This window comes from Vicugna pacos, chromosome 18, assembly GCF_048564905.1.
Source record: "Vicugna pacos chromosome 18, VicPac4, whole genome shotgun sequence".
Lineage (NCBI taxonomy): Eukaryota > Metazoa > Chordata > Mammalia > Artiodactyla > Camelidae > Vicugna > Vicugna pacos.
In genome coordinates, this window is record NC_133004.1 from 12530511 (window position 1) to 12543382 (window position 12872).

General features: G+C 44.8%; 1 protein-coding gene across 1 annotated transcript in view; it reads left to right on the forward strand.

Annotated features, from left to right (window-relative positions):
- The first annotated feature begins 5220 nt into the window (after nt 1-5220).
- Nucleotides 5221-12872, forward strand: part of CPPED1 (calcineurin like phosphoesterase domain containing 1) — a 226309-nt gene continuing 218657 nt past the window's right edge. The window contains exons 1-2 of the mRNA XM_072942176.1: nt 5221-5278; nt 6175-6243. The gene's annotated coding sequence lies outside the window, so the exon portion shown is untranslated. The remainder of the gene's footprint in view (nt 5279-6174; nt 6244-12872) is intronic.

Here is a 12872-nt window from a genome sequence, read left to right on the forward strand (position 1 = left end):
CGCTCTAAGCCGGCTCGCAGGATGCCTCTCACCTCTCCAGCTCGCCAAGTGCGCCGGAGAAAGCGAAGCGACACTTGTGGAATGAAGGGAGGGCAGGAGGGAAGGGGGAGGGGGAGGAGGGCGGGCAGAGGAGGCGCGAGGGGGGAGGGGGCGGGCTCGAGAGGGGCGGGGGCGCGGGAGAGGTGACTCGGGCGGGCGGGAGCCAGTTGGGGGGCGTGCAGAGCTGAACCAGGCTGGCGGGCGGAGAGGAGGAAGCTCCGGCAGCCGCCGAGGCTGAAGGCACAGCTCGGATTTCCCGGCAGGTGGAGGACGGCGGCGGGACCTCCCGCGCCCTCTCTGGGCGGGAGCCGCGGCTCAGACCTGTTCAGGGCGCAGAGGCGGCTCCGCCCGTGGCTTCTTCCCTGGAGCGTGCGCAGGAACTGCGGCTCCAGTCGGCCCACCAGGGAAGGGGTGACATGGAGGGTTTAGGGGCAGACTAGGTGGCTTCCACTCCAAGGCAGACTGAGGCGCAGTCTGATCAGGATCGCTCCTCCCAGGTGTGCGGGCCCGCCTTGCCCTTTCCCCGACTGTGCCCTTTAGCCAGAGGCGCCACCCTGCTGGCTCAACTCCCTGGACCCAGGGGGGACCAAGGTTGAGCTGGGGGTGGCAACCGCCTGGGCCCGGGGTAAGCACCCCCGGGAGAGGGGCTAGGGATGAAATAAGTCACAGAAGTGCAGGGGCAAGGAGAGGCAACGGTCAAGGCGGAGGACGAGACAATGACCTGTACCAGAGGGCCTTTCGTTGGGACTCTCCCAGGCCCCTGGACCTGCTACTTTCTGTCCCTCTTTGCCCTCATCTCCTTCCCTGCGCTCCACAGGAGGGCTCACCGCGGCGCCGCCTCTGCGCGCCCACATCTGGTGCAGCGCCAAGGCCTGGGCGCCCATCCTTAGCCGCCCTCCGGTACCTGGAGTCCGCGGGCATCGGTCTCCGAAGCTGGCTGGCCCCTGTACCCGCTGAGCACCCCCGGACATCCTCACCCGGAGCTGCCGAGCCCGATCTTGCTTCCTCGGCTTCCAGACTCCCGTCGCCCGTCAGCGTTTCCAAATCTGCCCTCTCTCAAATCAGCCGATTCCAGCCATCCTCCGGCCCGCTCCCATTTCTCCCACTACTTCCTCTCCTCGGCTTGAATTTGACTCCAGTAGCCCCCAAAACAGGATTTGTACTAAAGCTGCTACACCAAATTTAGATCCCTACCCGCCCCTGCGTTTTGTTTTTTAATTGCATTAACCAAGTATACACTTTGCAGTCGGCTAGGGGATTTGCAGGGAAATGATGTTTCCACCACCCTCCTCTCCATTTGGCTGCAGTCAAGGGCTTCTCCGGGCATTTTCAAAGAACGAAGAGATTGGGCCACATATAAACTGACATACTGGGGGAGGGGAGCTTAATTGAAAAAAGCATGGGGAGTTTTATTGGGACTCCATGGGCAAGCTTTCTCAGAATGAGAGGGATTTTGGCTAATTGTGCCTTCTCTTTGAAGAACTGGTCACCCACTGTCTCCCCAAAGACTTGCAGAGAATGACCCTATTCCAATAAAAACACACCAGGGTAATATTGACAGAGCATGTCCAGGGTGTACCAGCCCTGCAAGACTCACTGAATTATGGACTGCATTACGTCCCAAACCCACCGACAGAAGGTGGGAGATTGTGTTGCTGAACTCATCGGATTCATCAAATGGGATCCCCAGAACAAGACAGTGTGGTATTCTTGTCCACCCACACCCACCACCACTGTGTGAGTCTCCAAACACAAGCACTGGTGTGTGAGGGCTGGATCTAGCTGACATTTATTCAGTGCTTGTAACATACCCACTAAGCTTAGTTGTTCTAAAAATCACCTCCTCACGCATGCTTAGAGCAGTGCCTAACATCTAGCAGACCATCTGGAAATACTTGCTGAGCCATTGAGTGACAAATCTCATTTAACTCTACCCATTAGGTAATCTCATCAAGTCCACACAGTAGAGGGAGAGACTGAGGCCCAAAGCAATTAAGCCAGGTGCCCAGGGTAGCTAGGCAAGGAAGTACTGCTATTGGCATTTGACCCAAGAAATTTGACTCAGGAGCCTGTGTTCTAATCACTGCAGGTAGTGCCTTCCTAAAATAGGCCTGCAGACTCTCCATCCACCTGACATTATATTATGTATTTGTTTTCGGTCTGTCTTCCCACATTGAAATGTAAACTCCAGGGCAGAAAAGGCCCTGACTCTTCCAGAGTCCCAGCACCTAAAACAATTTGGATTTGGGAAGCACTCAAAAAATATGTACAGGCTCTTTTAATGAGCTCTTTAAAGTCTTTTATGCAAGACCCTGTCTTAAACTAAGAGAGGAAAGGAACACTTAGGGCTGAGACAGACGTGAAGATGGGGCTGGGATACACACAATTTCAGAATTGGAAAGGGCTGCTCCAGCAAGTTTGCTACAGTCCAGGAAGCTGAGGCTCAGAGAGGTTCAGGGCGTTGTCCAAGGTCAGACAGCCAGCAAATGGGAAAGCTGGTTGCAGACTGCTGGTCTCCTAGTCTCAGGTCTCCTGCCATCCTACCCCACTGCACCCCGTGTGACGCTTCCCAGTAAGCATCAGGGCTGAGAGCTGTGAGCAATGACCCCATAGAAGGATAGGTCACAGACACCTTCCTGCAAGAGTTGAAGGATTTGAGGCAGTTCTAAATTTGATTTTAAAAAGAAAAGAAAAATCTTAGCGAAAAGAGATAAAATCTAGACAGAAAAGTCCATTTCAGAATCTGCCCCCCATCTCTGTAAAATACTGCCTGTCACCGGGACATTTGAGTCGAGTCCTCAGAGGAGACTGGCTCTGAGCTGCTGCTCCCGGCTTTAATTAACAGATACTGCCCCCTGTTTGTGACAAGGAGAGTGCAGGGATCTGGCTTTGGAAAGAAGCAGACCTGATTTACTCTGTGTGGCTTATTTACCAGATTCCAAACCTGAATCCCCGTGAGCTTTGCCCAAACCAAACTCCCTTCCTGCTCCCAGTAGCTGCCAAAGCCCCTTCAAATACTGCATGAGCCTATGTCTAAAGTATTTGAAAAATATTTAGGAGAGAAAAGAATCAGCGTTTGGTTCATTTCACTCTACAAAGGAAAAACGCTGATTTCCTCTGGGTATGTCAGGTCAGTAAATAGAATCACTGCTTCCTACTAGATGTGTGATTATTGGGAACACGCTCCCACTTGGAACCTGTGATTGAGAAGGTATTCCTTTCAGGGCTTCTGGGGGTGGGGGGCACATTTATAAACTTCCTAATTAAAACACCCGCAAGTGTTAATGGAAGATGAAAAATTGTCATCAAATGCCACCCCCCACCACTATCCAAATGAATTCATGCAAATGTGTTGAAATTAAAATGCAGCTCTTAATGAAAGTGCTTTCTATGAAAGAGATGATGACTTTATTATTTACAAGACAGGGGCTTTTAATACCTAAAGAAGACTCTCATTTGCTCTAACCTTAATTATGTCCGACTGCAGTGCACAAGGCATGGAGAATGCAATTGTACTCCCCAACAATTAGGGGAGGGAGCGATGTAACAAAGGATGTTTGCTTACCAGGACTTACAACCAACGTCCAGAAGCAGCTCAACAAATTAGATTATTTGTGCTGTGGCCCTCACTCAAAGGAGCTTTTGGTTAATTGTCCTCATCAGGTGGCTTTTGGGGCTTCCAAGAGGTTTCTAAGCAACTGTTAGCCTTGAGGGAAAAAAAAGAGTTGAAACAGAAGCTGTTGGTTTATAACCTCAGGGAGCTTCTCGGGTGATAATGGAAACTGGTCCGTCTCAGGAGAGAGACGAAAGAAAAAAGCAGCCACTTCAGATTGGCAGGATTAATAAGCAAGGGAACTTACAGGTGAGTTTGTCTTGGGTGATGGCTGCAAGAGGAGTAGACCTCTGCACCCATTTACCAGGATCTTAACAGTTTGTTTAGACTTTTCGTCCTTGAAACAGCTTCTAGTGCAAGAATGGTGAGTGGAATGAACGTATGCATATTTCAAGGACAGAGGAGGGAGCAAGGAGCCTCTGACTGCCCTGATCCAGCTGGCGGGTGGTAGGTGGTCATGTCCTCTCTATGACCTTCCCCAACAGAAGCCAAAATGTAGCTAACACCTTGCCATGTTCAAGCAACACACTGATTTGATATATTTTATTCCCTTGTTCCAAAAAGGTAAGGAAAGCCTTATGGAAGAAGCGACGTGAAAAAAAAAAAAAAAAAGCAGCAGCAGCGACGTGGGTCTACAGTATAGTTCTCTCACAGACTGGAGGTGGTGTGTGAGATGATTTTGGGTAGTACCCAACAAAGGTTTTTTTTATTAGTTTTATATTTATTGCAATGTGTATCGGGGGAAAAAATAATGACATGTCAAACACATGGCTTAAACGTTTAAGGTGTAGTTAATTCTTTTAGGTGTATCCATTTAAAGTCCATTTTAAAAAAAGAGAAAAATACATGATAGTATTTATTAATGTAATACAAACAAAAGAATATAAAGTAGCTGGTACTGAAAACCCAAGTTTAGGAAACTTGGGCTTTGGTATCAGAGTGGGGTTTCTCAACCTCAGCCTCGCTGACGTTTTGGAGTGATGAGTTAACTCTTTGCCGTGGGGGCCATCCTGTAGGATGTTTCATCCCTGGCCCCTACCCATTAGATGCCAGCAGCATCTCCCGGTCATGACAACCAAAAACTGTGGATAAAATAGCCCCTGGGGGCAAAATTGACCCACTAGCCTATGAGGTTTATGACCTTGAAAAAGTCACTTAGCCCCTCCAAGCCTGTTTCCTCATCTATAAGATGAGGATAAGAATGGTGCCTCTGCCCAGGTGTGTTACAGACACTCCAGACCTCCTGTACAGGGCTCAGCACAGTGAATGAAACCTTATGCAGACCCTAAAAATAAAATGGCCAGGTTTTTTTTTTTTTTAACAAACAAAATGGGCTTATATGAGAATATCATAGAATCACAATTTGGGACAAACAAAGCTATAGGCAAGTCCAGCAAACGTAGCAGAGGAGTGTTACTTTATAGAGAAAAAGGAGAAAGTTGGTGAGCGGAGTGCTTTGAATGAAAATCTCCTTGGAGATAAGCCCGAGTTCAGGCTGGCGACGGCTCCCCATTGGCTCCGTTTGGACAGTTCCCATTGGCTGGGTTTGTTGCGGGGCGGGGGGAAGTCTTCCTTCTGCCTGCCCGGGTGGCAGAGACACCTTCCAGCGGCGAAGGGGAGGGCAAGGTAGGTCTCTGCCTGTTGGGTCTGTGATTGTCTGAAGTTACGTGGAGTCCTGAGAGCTTCTCCTTCTAACCTCCAGACTCCATTTTAAATGCGGTTTCCTTTATTCATTTTCACACTAAGCAGGGCTTAATAAACAAGCACTGTTGTTACCATAAACCCGAAGGGCACTGCACTGAGCGCTAGGAAAAGGGATGACTGAGACAAGATTCTTGCTCTCCGGAATGGCAGCGTCTCCAGGGCCAGATAGAATATCTGCTCTGGAGGGAGGGCTGGTTTCCTGGGTGTACAGTCTGCAGTCTGGCAGGGACCCATGCTCAGGAGGGCCCCGTTCTTGTTTTAATGCTCTATAATTGCCTTCTTGAAATTCCAAATGATTTTTGAACAAGGGGTCCCACCAGTTATGTAGCTGGTCCTGTAAACAGGTGATGCAACTCCAGCAGAAATAAGAGGTGAAAATTGTGGAAACTTGGAGGAGGGTGTTTAGCTCCAGCAGCACAGGAAAGGAGAACTTCTCAGAGGTGGTGACATTTGGGCAGTCCTAAGTTAAATGTATGTAAGCATTCTCAGAAACACAGCAGGAAGAATTTTGATAGACCCCATTTAAAGGTGGTTCTCAAAAGTTAGTCCCCAGAACAATACTAATATGTGTGGAGGTTTTCACTGGGCCATAGAAAATTGAGAAAACGTAAAGCTGATCAAATAAGTGTTCAAAAACACCTCTTTTAATTATTGTATATTCTATTTGTATTACAATTTACTTTCTAAAGTAATGGAGTTACTTGATATTAGTTTTGTATTTAGAGTGTGTGTGTGTGTGTGTGTGATTTTAAAAATATTTCTTGTCAAGGAAAAACTGGCAAACCTATCCTTCCCAATTTTTGGTCATTTTATTGTAGATGAAAACCCAGGGTCTTGGACGACTAATTTAAAAAACATCACAGGAGCTTCTGTTCACAAGTAAAGTGGTAAGTTGAAGCAATTATCTGAATAATTTAAATCCCTTCAACTCTACTGAAACCAAAATAGGTTTGGGGTCATGCATTTTTCCAGCTGGCTATATTGGTTAAAATAACTACGTGTATCCCTAGGAATCAACTGAGGCTAGATGAAAACCCCACAGCTGGCTACTCCCCAGACCTGCATCTCCCTGCTCAGACAAATGCCTATAAATACAGATTGTATGGTTAGTTTTCACCATGTAACAGATCCTCCTAAAACTTAGCTGCTTAAAACAGCAACTGTTTATTAAACTAACAGTTCTATGAATTAGCAGCTTAGATTGACCTGAACTCAGTGGTTCTTCTGGTCTTGGCTGGGCTCATTCAGGCGTTTGCTATCAACTGCCAGGTCAGTAGGGTGCTGGTTGGTCTGGGACAGCCTTCAGTTAGGACAGCTCCTCCTCTCTACTCTATGAAATTTCTCATATGCCATCAGGCCAGCCCAGGGATTTTCACATGGCGCCTGGGAAGGGTTCCTAGAAATTGAGAGAAAGCGTGCAAGCCCTATTGAGACCCAAGTTAGAACAATCACACCATCCCCTCTGCCACATCCTACTGGTACAAGGCAAGCCATGAAGTCAGTCCATATTCAAAACATAGGGAAATAGACTTCAGTCTCTTGATGGGAAAAGCTGCAAAAAGTCACACTGAAGTGGGGTATACATACAAGGATGTATGACTGACTGTAGCCATTTTTTTAAAAAAATTATTCGTCTTGATCCAATCTTGGTCAAAGAGCCATTGTTTGCTTTCCACAATTTAACCAGACATTTCATTTATTTATTGTTGTTGTTGGGGGGAGGTAATTAGGCTTGTTTGTTTGTTTATTTGTTCTTAATGGAAGTATTGGGGATTGAACCCAGGACCTTGGGCATGCTAAGCATGTGCTCTACCACTGAGCTATACCCTCCCCCCAATGCAGCCACTTTTAATGTCAACTGTCTTTGTCCGTTTGGGCTGCTATAACAAAATATCATGGTCTGGGTGGCTTATAAACAACAGAGTTTTATCTTGCCCAGTCTGGTGCCTGGAGAGTATAAAATCAAGGCACGAGTATGGTCACATTCTGGTTAGGGCGTTTTCCTGGTTCACAGCCAGCAATTTTTCACTGCATCCTCACATGGTGGGAGGGGCAAGGGATCTCTGTGGGGTCTCTTTCATAGGAACACCAATCCCATACATGAGGGCTCCATCCTCATGACCTAAGCATCTCCCACGGGCCCCATCTTCTAATACATCACATTGGACATTAGGATCTCAACATATGAATGTGTCAGGGGCATAAACATTCTGGCCATAGCATCAACCTACCCCCAGCTCAAATGCCATTACTACCACAAGTAGAATAAAAATCTCCATATCACCAAGCTTGCCCAGCCAACAGCATTCAAGGAGAAACTTATATACATGAATTTTGCTGCAACCAAAGAAGCAACAGTCACACAGAGCTGTGTTTTCACCTACATATTCAGAACCACCCTCAGACATTTGAAAGCTCAGTGCATCAGTGTGTCCCTCCATGTGTCGAAACCAATAAACTGGAAGGTCTTTGATGCCACATCTTTTATCTCAACTTCCATATCCTATCAATCACCAAGTTCTGTCAAGTCTCCCTTCTAAATAAATATCAGATCCTTCCCCTCCTTTCATCCCCATTGTCACTGCTTCAGTTCAGCCATCATCATTTCTCAGTGACAAGGACACATCCCCCTAGTTTCACCCAGCCACTGTGTCTTCATCTTGAATCAAACTCCCTTTCATTCACTTAACAATCTGCTATTGAATATTTACTTTGTACCAAGCACTGTGCTAGGGTTGGGGGAGGAGGGTACAAGAGGAAATAAGATAGAGCTAATAATTTGGTAAAGAAAAGAAACAAGAAAACAAACTTACTGGTCAGGATAGATCATCTGCTATAACACACAAACAAGATCTTAGGGGCTTAACATTGTAGATGATGACTTAGGAATCCAGGTCCCTTCCATCATGTAGCACTGCCATCCTGAAGTCATTTACTTCTAACCATGTGGACACCATGGGGGGCCATGTGGATGAAAGAGCAAAAGGATTGAGTAAGGCAGTTTATGGCTGTGTCTGGAGGGGACCTACATCATTCCCACCATTTTCCATTAGCTGAACTTGATCACATGATCCCAACTTAAGTGCAAAGGAGGCTGGGAAATGTAGTCTTCCTATGAGCTCAGAAGAGGAAAGAGAATTGGTGAGTATATAACCAGTCTTTGCCTGAACATATGATTGTAATGCAAGTAATAGATGTTATGGTTGGGAAAGGATAGCATCCGATGGGAACCAGGGGGCAGTTTTAATACATTTAATATATCCTGGGATTCAAGACTGTATGGTGGTGGGCTGAATATTGGCCCCCAAAGATATCCATGTCCTTATCCCCAGAAAATGAATCCAGTACCTAGCAGAAGGGACCCTGTAGATGTGATTAAGTGAAGGATCTTGAGTTGGAGAAATTACCCTGGATTATCCATGTGGGCCCTAAATGTAATCAGAAATATTCTTATAAAAGGGAGACAAAGGAAGATATGACTATAGAAGAGGAAAAGGAAATGGGATGAAAGAGGCAGAGATTGGAGTGATGCTCTTTGAAGGTAAAGAAAGTTTCCTCAAGCCCGGGAAGCTGAAAAAGGACACTTGAAGCTGAAAAGGCAAGGAACAGATTCTCCCCTGGAGCCTCCAGAAGGAATCGGCCCTGCTGACACCTTGATTTTAGCTCATTAAGACTCAGCTTGGGCTTCTGGCCTCCGGAAATGTAAGGGAATACATTTTTCTTGTTTTAAGACACTAAGTTTGTGGTAGTTTGTTACAACAGTAAGAAGAAACTAATACAGGCGGTCATGCCAACAATGAGTTCCAGAGAGGGATCACTCATTAGTGAGCCAGGCACAAAGACAGGCAGGTGCATAGGGTAGGGGGTGGAGGTTAAGGCTAGGAGGTAGCCAAGGTCCAGATCTAACAGGCTTTGGGAGGAAGGTTAAATTTTAACCCTAGGGCACTGGAGAGGCATTGACGCAGGTGTGGCCTGACCAGGATTAGCACTGTTGAAGGATGACTCTACCTGCTCTGTGGAGAACAGACCAGGGGAATTAATACTGGAGGTAGAAGGCAGTCATTTGCTTTATAGAGAAAAGTAGGAAGGCAATAACCCAGGGTCATGGCAGAGGACTAATTCAATACGTAGGGGGACCCAACAGCAAGGTCCTACTGTAGAGGACAGGGAACTATATTCAATATCTTGTAATAATCTATAATGAAAATGAATATGGAAAAGAATATATATATATATATATATATAACTAAATCACTGTGCTGAGCAGCTGAAATAACACAACGTTGTTACTCAATTATACATCAATTAAAAAAATACACAGGTGGACTCAATAGGACTTGATGATGGACTGCCTGGGCTCCAACTGTTTACCAGGGCAAAGGGGACATCCTCTCCATCCATATCAGCTGTACCAACCCTGCTGGTCAGCAGTATCTTCAGACGCCATAACCAGCTTAGTCACCTATTCAGGACAGAGACGAAACAGGGAGGTCTGAAGGAACAGGGACAGTGCCTATACCACTTGAGATTCTCCTCCAAATCCTGTTGCTTACCAGGGCCACCATGCTCTTTGTAAATTTGAGCAAAATAGTTCAGATATCATCTCTATGTAATGGGAAATCCAGGACTGAGCCCCATCTCCACCCCACCCCATCATCAATAGGGGTTTGTATTTCTCCTAATCTCCTCTGGCTCTTATGTCCTGCTTCTGCTTGTATAGTGATGCCTTACTGGTGCCCAGGATGTTACATATTTAGATACACACACACACACACACACACACACACACACACACACACACATTCAAGATATGGTAAAAAAAAAAAGGCAAGGAAAAAATAAAAACACATTTGTTGTTAGACTATATGGACTATTTCTGGAAAGATATACTAGAAACAGTGGCAGCCTCTAAGCATAGGAACTAGAAAGAAGGGAGAATTACTTTCCTCTGTATACATTTGTGCACCTTTTTTTTTTAAACCATCTGTATGGTTTACCTATTCAAGAAAAGTAATCAAAGAGTATTTAAAAGGAAAGAAAAGGAGGGATGGGTGAGGGTAGATGAAAAGGAAAAGAAGAAAAGAAAGAGCCTCAAAAAACTCGACAACTATCACCGCCTGTGTTCTGCTCCTGACGCCCCTATGATGAGAGATCCTTGACCTTGACCAAATCATCTCCCTTCTTTGGGTCTTGGCTTTTTCATCTGGAAAGTAGGTCAGCAGGATTCGATGCTCTCTAAGGTCCCAACTCCAAAACTTCACCGACACAGCTAATAGCTCAGGCAGAACTTTCAAATTAAAGCCGTGACTGTGCCGGCTCCCCACCGCCACCTGTGATGTTACCATCATCATGTGAAATGGCTTTTTCTTTATTAGAGTCATCTTTGGAAACTGGCGCCTTAAAGGATAGAAAACGAATCATAAATAATATATTTGCAAATCATGTAGAATACGGATGATTTTTTTACAAGAGGCACATTTGAGTGCCTGACCAGCCCTTGACCCCTCTTCAGAGAAGTCTCTGCTCTCCCGTCCTTTATAGCCTGATCAGAGATGCCCCCAGATGCCTGACCCAGAAGGATCCAACGAATTATAATGCTACCTCAAAGCCAATTAGATTTCCCCCTCAGGAACTTGAACTAAGAAACAAGATTGGGGGAGGATGAAGGTGAAGAGGCCCGTTACATTAGTGCTTAGGAACCAGACTGAAAGTTGCATGAGGGCAGAGATTGTACATACCTGGTGTCTGCCACCATTTTGGCACACAGTAAGTGCTCAATAAATGACAGCTGAAAGAAAAAAGACAAAATATCCATAAACTCTTATTGCTGCAGATCCCCGGTATCACCCTAGCTCCTTTCCATTTTGGGGGGGGTTGTTTTTTATGTATTTATTTTTCATTGAAGCATAGTCGGTTTACAATGTGTTAGTTTCTGGTGTACAGCATAGTGATTCAGTTCTACATATATTTATATATATTCCTTTTCATATACTTTTTCATTATAGGCTATTACAAGATATTGAATATAGTTCCCTGGGCTCTACACTAGGATCTTTCTGTTTATCTATTTTATATATAATAGTTTCTATTTGCAAATCCTGAACTCCCAATTTATCCCTCCCCACTCCCTTGCCCTACTGGTAACCATTAGTTTGTTTTCTATGTCTGTGAGTCTGTTTCTGTTTTGTATGTAAGCTCATTTGTGTCATTCTTTTCTTTTCTTTTCTTTTTTCTTTTTTTTTCTTTTTTCCATGAGCACATTTGTGTCATTTTTAAAGATTCCACATATAAGTGATATCATACAGTATTTGTCTTTCTCTTTCTGGTTTACTTCACTTAGTATGATAATCTCTAGGTCCATAGAATTGTGTACTTTAAAATAGCGGGGGTGGGGGGGAAGGACTCAAGCCTGAGTTTGAGGAAGGTCATATTCTAAGACAGATTATACTGACAGCGGTGAAACTTGGCAGGTGAGTGTTGTTTTATACATGGGGACAATTCAGTAAATCAATACAATGATACATATGGACAACATTTTTTTCCCATTTAAGAGTAAAATAACTGAAGAAATGGGCCCTCCGTTGATTGGTGGTGAATACTCTTTCCAGTCCCTGTCAGTGAGAGTATACAATTGTACCACCATTTACAGGGTGTGTGTTGGAGGTGAGCATTTCACTTCATCATCTAAAATATTTGCTGCATGAATCTTGGTATCAACAATTCTCCTTTAAGGAGTCTGTATTTCTGTGCAAGATGCTTGCATCCTTGTACACAAGACTATAGACAAAAAAGTGTGTTGTAACACTGTGTTAATGAAAAATTGGAAACCACCTTAAATTTCCAGTCTCCTCTTCCATCAAGGGGAGACTGGCTAAATAAACAGAAGAATAAATAAACAGGGTAAACCACTAGATTGCTTACCTCTAGGCAGTGCTACTTAAGAGGGAGATTTTCCCATTCAATTTTTTCATATCTTACTTGATTTCTTGTGGCATGCCTTACTTTTGTAACTTTGATAAATCCACAGGTTTTCTTTAATCAAACATGGCTTTATTGAATCCCATGGGAAATATGTGTATTCTTCAACTTAGCTTACTCACTTTATTGAACGGAACAACGTTAATAAAACAACGAGGTCTATCTTTATTTTATGCACATTCGAGGCAGAAAAATACTCAAAGCTGGGCATGTTTTAGAGATGGCAACCTGAAAGATACTTCTTAATCTTGCATTAGATTAGGGCCATGTTATAAAACCAATGTCTGTCATCTACTAGTTGTCCGGTGGTGAATTCATAAAATACATACAAATGACTAGATTTGTCAAATCAGTGATTTTGGACCAGGAACTATTGGTGCTCCACCCACATCCCCTTGGAGTCCTTTGAGCATGTCTTGTGACCCTTGCCAGCACTGATGTGCTTTGGCTTCTGTTGCCATGCGCAAGGAAATCTTCAGAGGAAGAAAACTGTCTCAGGCTATTGGAGCAGATTGGCTTGGATGTTCTAAATCACAAG